Source organism: Desmodus rotundus, chromosome 12 (genome assembly GCF_022682495.2).
Source record: "Desmodus rotundus isolate HL8 chromosome 12, HLdesRot8A.1, whole genome shotgun sequence".
NCBI lineage: Eukaryota > Metazoa > Chordata > Mammalia > Chiroptera > Phyllostomidae > Desmodus > Desmodus rotundus.
Window position 1 is genome coordinate 97,370,416 of NC_071398.1, and position 6,000 is coordinate 97,376,415.

Consider the following 6,000-nt stretch of genomic DNA (forward strand, 5'->3'; position numbering starts at 1 on the left):
CAGACTCTAAGTATCAGCCAACCATATCAAAGTTTTTGTCTCCCAACTAGACAAGTGTTGAAACTCAGTAACAGCCCTTGTCTGATCTGACTTGGGAGCAAATACATGCATACACAAGTCCCAAAACATGACTGGCATTCTGTTAATCTAGAGCAAAACAACTAGAAGTACAACTAGCAGAAGATCAGTATCTATTTAGCCTTTCTGGAGGTTGGTAAAAATATACTATAGAAAATTTACTGAAGTTACCCTCTCTAGAGAACACTTTTACTCACAAGATGTCTTGACTGACACATCAATGGAAATTTAAAATGCTGTGACTCAGTAAACTAATTCTCAAGACTTCTAAGCTACAGTTAACAGACCGAGATAAGCTTTCACTGTGTTACCCTATTTACAAGGTGACAAATCTCAATTTACTGGAAGTTCCTTAGTCACAACTCAGTCAGACAATTTTTGGATGTCATTCACTAGAACAATAGGACTCTGTACCAATTTGTGTTAACATTTGTATCAATGTTCAGTCCTTGTCTTACACAACAAATATGGTACAAATATTTGTGCAAATCATTAAACTGACTTACAAACTGAAGCACTGTTTGAGGGGTGGGAGGAAACCACTGGAGAGGGAGAGAGGGACATAAAACTCTGCAAAGACATTTTACCAGTAAGGATGGCGAGACTTGAGTAGCAGTGGGTGGGGATGGGCTGGAATGAGCCCGGACTTCTGTATTTCAGCTACATGTAATATACTGATTACAGAGTTAGACTCTACAGCATTAAGAAATCTTTAAGAAAATCCAGCATGGATGTGTGAAAAAAGTCTTTAATAGAAAAGAGAACATAAAATCTAGGTCTTTCATTTCCAGAGTATATACTCCTTTCTGAGAATACAAGGCCTGTCCGGAAAAAGTCCAGCCGAAACATAATAAGAGTTTGCGCAACATCAACATAACCTGACAGCCAAGGATAGTGGACTGGAATGTGCGTGTCCGAACAATGAAGACGTCACTGTACTAGTCAGTGGGCGCAGTAGATGCCGTTGAGTGAGCAAGTGTATTGTGTGGCCATCACATTCAAAATGACTGAGCAAGGAGAGCAATGAATTTGCATCAAATTTTGCATTAAGCTTAAACATTCCTCTGTGGAAACTATTTGGATGATTCAGAAGGCCACAGCTATGGGCAACTGGTGACTGACGGCTCTATCAAGGCAATGCGTGGGCTCATGTATCATATCTGCTGCCAAGTTTTTTTTTTTAAATTAATTTATTTATTTTAAGGGGAAGAGGGGAAGGGAAGGAGAGAGGGGGAGAGAAACATCAATGTGCGGTTGCCTCTCTCATGCCCCTTACTGGGGGCCAGGTCCACAATCCAGGCATGTGCCCTGACTGGGAACTGAACTGGCAACCCTTTAGTTTGCAGGCCTGTGTTCAATCCACTGAGCTACACCAGCCAGGGCCAAGGTTTTGGGGGGTTTTTTTGGTTTTTTTCTGAAACATCAAATCACCCAGGTGTCTCAGTCCCCTATAGCCCAGATTTGGCGCTCTGTGACTTCTGGCTTTTCCCAAACCTAAAATCACCTTGAAAGAGAAGAGATTTCAGACTGCCAATGAGATTCAGGAAAATACGATGGGGCGGCTGATGGCTATTGGGAGAACTGTGTGAGGTCCCAGGTGCCTACTTTAAAGGGGACTGAGGAGTCATTGTCCTATGTACCATGTTTCTTGTATCTTGTATCTTCTTCAATAAATGTCTCTTATATTTCATATCACACAGATGGATACTTTCTGGGCAGATGCCCTTTGCTGCTTGGGAGACAGTATTTGCCAATATTCTGCCATTCTTCCTCCACTACGTACTTACCTTTTACTATGTACTGAGCACAGTGATAAATCCTCTACCTACATTATCTTTGTTAATCCTACAGCAAGCCTTCTGGGGAGAAGCTATTATTATTATCATCATCAACTCCATTTCACAGATGAGGAAATACTATATCAATAATATAGGCCAAATCACAAAATTTAAAATTTTTTTGTCATACTGTAGAGTTAGTTTTACTTGACTGACCTTTAAATAGAAAAGGGTACAAAAATGAGCTTCTACCCCATCCCCAAAACAGCTATAATCCATTCTTTACACCTTCACATGTAACAATGTTTCTATACTTAAGTGGGAGAAACTAGGGTAATAATGCTGTATTTTAATGTTCCCATAGTTCATAAAATTACACGGAACAGGGAAGCAGTTTGATGGTTTAGACTCAGAACATCTCCTTGGGTTCAGACAGTCTGGATTTGATTCTATACAGCACCACCAGTTACTGCAAACTGCTTTCATCTCTCCAATTTCACTTCCTCATCTGTAAAATGGGGATGATAATAAATAGCACCTCCCTCAAAGGTTTGCTGTAGATTAAAAAGGGTTAACGCGTGTGAAGGGCTGACTGCTGTGTTTAGTACACAGAAAAAGGTCAACCTAACAGCCACATCTATAAGCTCACCAGACCAAAATATTAAAAGTAAAAAGTCTGTGTTCTGAAAGTCCCTTTATTAAAACAGGAGAGACAATATGACAATTTGCTAAAGCTAAAATTCAAATTCAACCTAACAGTTTTAGGAAACCAATGCATCTGAGGGGGGTCAGAAAAGATGCTGCAGTGCATCTGAGACACACACCTAAAAATGGCTCCAGTTGGAGCAGCATCTTTATTACCAAGAGAGGAGGATAAGTCTACTTTTAACAAATACGAGAGGAAGGCTTGGTGGGCGCTTAAGTATCCCTTTTATTTGCAGGAATAAGCTATCGAGCACTTAATCAAGGATCCTGATGTTTCTAGTGGAATTTTCATTCCAAATGAAATCTCACAGCACAGCCGCCTACAGTACAATTTCGAATACCCTGGCGAGGTAAGAATCTATGAGCCTAGGCTGAAAAACAGCCAATGCGGAAATCCGGGTGGCTTCAGAAACGAGCAAACATCAGGCATGTCGGAAATCTCCCAAAGAAATCTCAAATCAAGTCAAAACAAACATGCATCCCTTTACAGGAATTTGACGCATTCCTCTAGGGCCAACGAAGAATTTATCCGTGTTCATTGGCCCCCCTGCCTTTTTCTTCAAGTCCTACAGTGGGCCTAGCCGGTAACATACACAACATTACTGGTACCTCAAACTGGAGCAGTCGCAGAGTGGGACTGACCACGCAGGTTAGGGGATGGAGAGGCCTAGGGTGCGAAAACCTACGCGAACCCTCCGCGGGAGTTGGGGCAGCGCGTCCCTAGCGGAAGCAGGGCTTGTCCCCATTACTCCGTGCGCCTCTCACCGAGTCAGGTCTGTAACTCGGCCTCCCGGACCCCGCTCGCTGCAATTCCCCCCACGCTACACACACACACGCAAGGCGGGCAGGAGAGGCCCTGGGAGAGCCCTGGAGTGGTCGGTGGGGCCGCCGCAGAGAGGCCGCGCGCTCGCCCACCCCACGGGAAGGAAACCCCCTTCGCCTCCCCGGCCACGCGCGCGGTCCCCAAGCCAGGCCGGGTGGGTGGGAGAGGCCGGCGGGTCCGGAACTCCCGCAGCAGACCACATGGGGCGGGTCTGACTCCGGTTTCCCGCTCACCGAGCAGGAGACCGAGACTTCCCCAGGCACGGGGAGGGAGATCGCCGCAGAAAAAGGGCGGGATGCCCGGGCCCCAGGCCCTCCCCACGCGGCTCCCCAGTCTCGGGGTGTTCCCACGCCAGCCTGCCCCAATAGGGCCCGCGGTGATCGCGGCCCCTCCGTCGCGCTGCTTTTCTTACCGGCCAGGGTGTCAAGCCGAATGTGTGCGCACTTCGAGGGTCTCTGCGACCTCTGACCCGGGGAAGGGGAAGGGGAGGGCTAAGCGCAGGGAGTGGCTGAAAGACCACAGGACTGGCAGAGCCGCAGCTGCGGATGGACAAACCGCCAAAGCACTTTCGCTGCCGCCCGAAAGGCTGAGAGCAAGCGAGAAAAAGAAGCAAGATGGCGGCTAGCCAGCCCCTACGTATGACGTCATGCCGCGGCGTACGTAAGGCAATCTCCGCAAGACCGCGCTCCGGCGCAGAGACGGCTCGATCACGTGAAGCCTCCGTGGCGACCCAACCCCGGCGGAAGGCGACGTTGCCACCTGCTGGACGGAGGGAGTTCCCGCAGTCAGAATTCCCGGGAAACAGTGAGCCGGGAACTGCAGGACCTCTTGAGTAAACCGCGATGACAGGTCCTTGTGCCTCACCGAAGGAGAGCGAGCACTGCTGTGTGCGGTGGATAGGTGTGTGAATTGCTTCGCGACGGTCTGGCAGTGTGAATCAGAATTAAACTATGAATAATCTTTAATCTTCATATTTGACAATACCTTGATGTTTTTCAGAAAGGTACATGTGCAACATTCATAATACCAAAACCTGCCCGTTGATAAAGACGTAACTGCGTTATGAAACATCTATATTACGTAATATTTTGAAGCCATTAAATTCAGAATAATATTAATGAGCAGGAATATACTCCTACAGTGGAGATGGAGAGGAGTAGACCAGGTGTGGTATACATTTTGGAGCGAGAATATACTTTCTTGTGCGAGATGATCGTTTCTCAATGGCTGGCGGGGAGTGTGAATTAAAATGTTAATGACAACATGTAGATTTATGGCTTGAACAAACGGGGTGGATGACTGATGTTTACGGAGATTATGGAGCTGGGAGAGGAAAGGAAAACAGTTTGGTTAGTAGAGCAATACAAATTCAATAGTAATAAATGGGGGAAAATAAATTTTCAACGTGTTAAATTTGAGGTGTTTGTGCAATGTCCAACTGCAGATTAAGTGGGCCGTTGCCATGTCTCGAGCTCAGAGGGGAGGTAGGTATTGGAGATTTCGGCTCCGTAGACGTGTGTTTAAAAATGGTGGGACGTGATAAGGTCACTCAGAGACAGAGTGGGAGGAAGAAAGGTAAAGGGGCCTAGACCTAAACATTTAGAGGTGAGGTGGAGGTGGAGGTGGAGGTGGAGCGCTTAGCAATGGGCACTGAAGAGAAGCCTAGAACTGGACAACCCAAAGAGGATGATGTCACAAAAGCCAGGAGAGGAGAGCTTTATAAGTAGCTGTGAGCAATCAGCTAAGTGAAATGCTGCTGAGAGGTCAAGTCAAAAAGGAGTCAGGAGTGTCTATTGTACTTGGCGATGGGGAGGTAGGTAGGTTGCTGGTATCCTTTTTCAAGAAGTTTTGGTGGAGCGATGAGGTCAGAGAGCCAAATGGTCACGAGCAAAATAGATGTTGAGAAAATGGAGACTAGATAAACAAGTCTTTCCAGGGCTTGACTTCAGCCGGGACCGAGAAACAAGGTTGTGGCTGGAAGGAATGTAGAGTCGAGAGACAGTTTAAAGTACTGGGGACAGTAGATCATGTTTGGATGGTGATTATGTAGCAGGGGGATGGAAGCTGAGGGAGGCAAGTCCAAGGGAAGGTGTGGGGGGTGCGGCCAGAGCTCAGGTCCAGCATCTGCCTTTGAAGGAAAAATAGGTACAGCTCTAGGGACCATTGATGATTTGATGATGGGGACCTAAGGAAAGTCCCACTGATGGCTTCTATTATTTCAGTGAAGTGGGGGACAAGGCAGTCTGCTTTTCAGGCTCGGTGTGTAGGGGTCCGAGGAGAAGAGGATCCCCAAGTTATCTTCGTGAGTGAGCAGGTAACGCTAGTGTGAGAAGCCCTGCCGGGCTGGCATGCCCTGCAGAGAGCACTTTGCATGTTTGTGATTATGTTTGTGCCATCCTGATGATTTACATGATTTCTCCTGCAGCTGCAGAGAAGACAGACGGTATGATTCCCCTGTGCTGGGTTTTTCTAGGCGAGTGTAATGTGGAGAGGTGAGGGCCTCTGTAGGTGAGCCATTGTAATTCTGGGTTTGAACATCTGGTGTATGTGTGGTGAATGGTAACTGTGTCTACTTTATGAATTATCTACGGTGTATGTTAAATCCGAGAATCTCCT

At 46.8% G+C, this 6,000-nt stretch overlaps 1 protein-coding gene across 4 annotated transcripts in view; it reads right to left on the reverse strand.

Moving 5' to 3' along the window:
• PRRC2C (proline rich coiled-coil 2C) overlaps positions 1–4,011 on the reverse strand; it is a 76,697-nt gene extending 72,686 nt beyond the window's left edge. For all 4 annotated transcript variants that reach the window (XM_045189626.2, XM_024553468.3, XM_024553464.3 and 1 more), the window contains exon 1: positions 3,797–4,011. The gene's annotated coding sequence lies outside the window, so the exon portion shown is untranslated. The remainder of the gene's footprint in view (positions 1–3,796) is intronic.
• Positions 4,012–6,000: the final 1,989 nt, after the last annotated feature.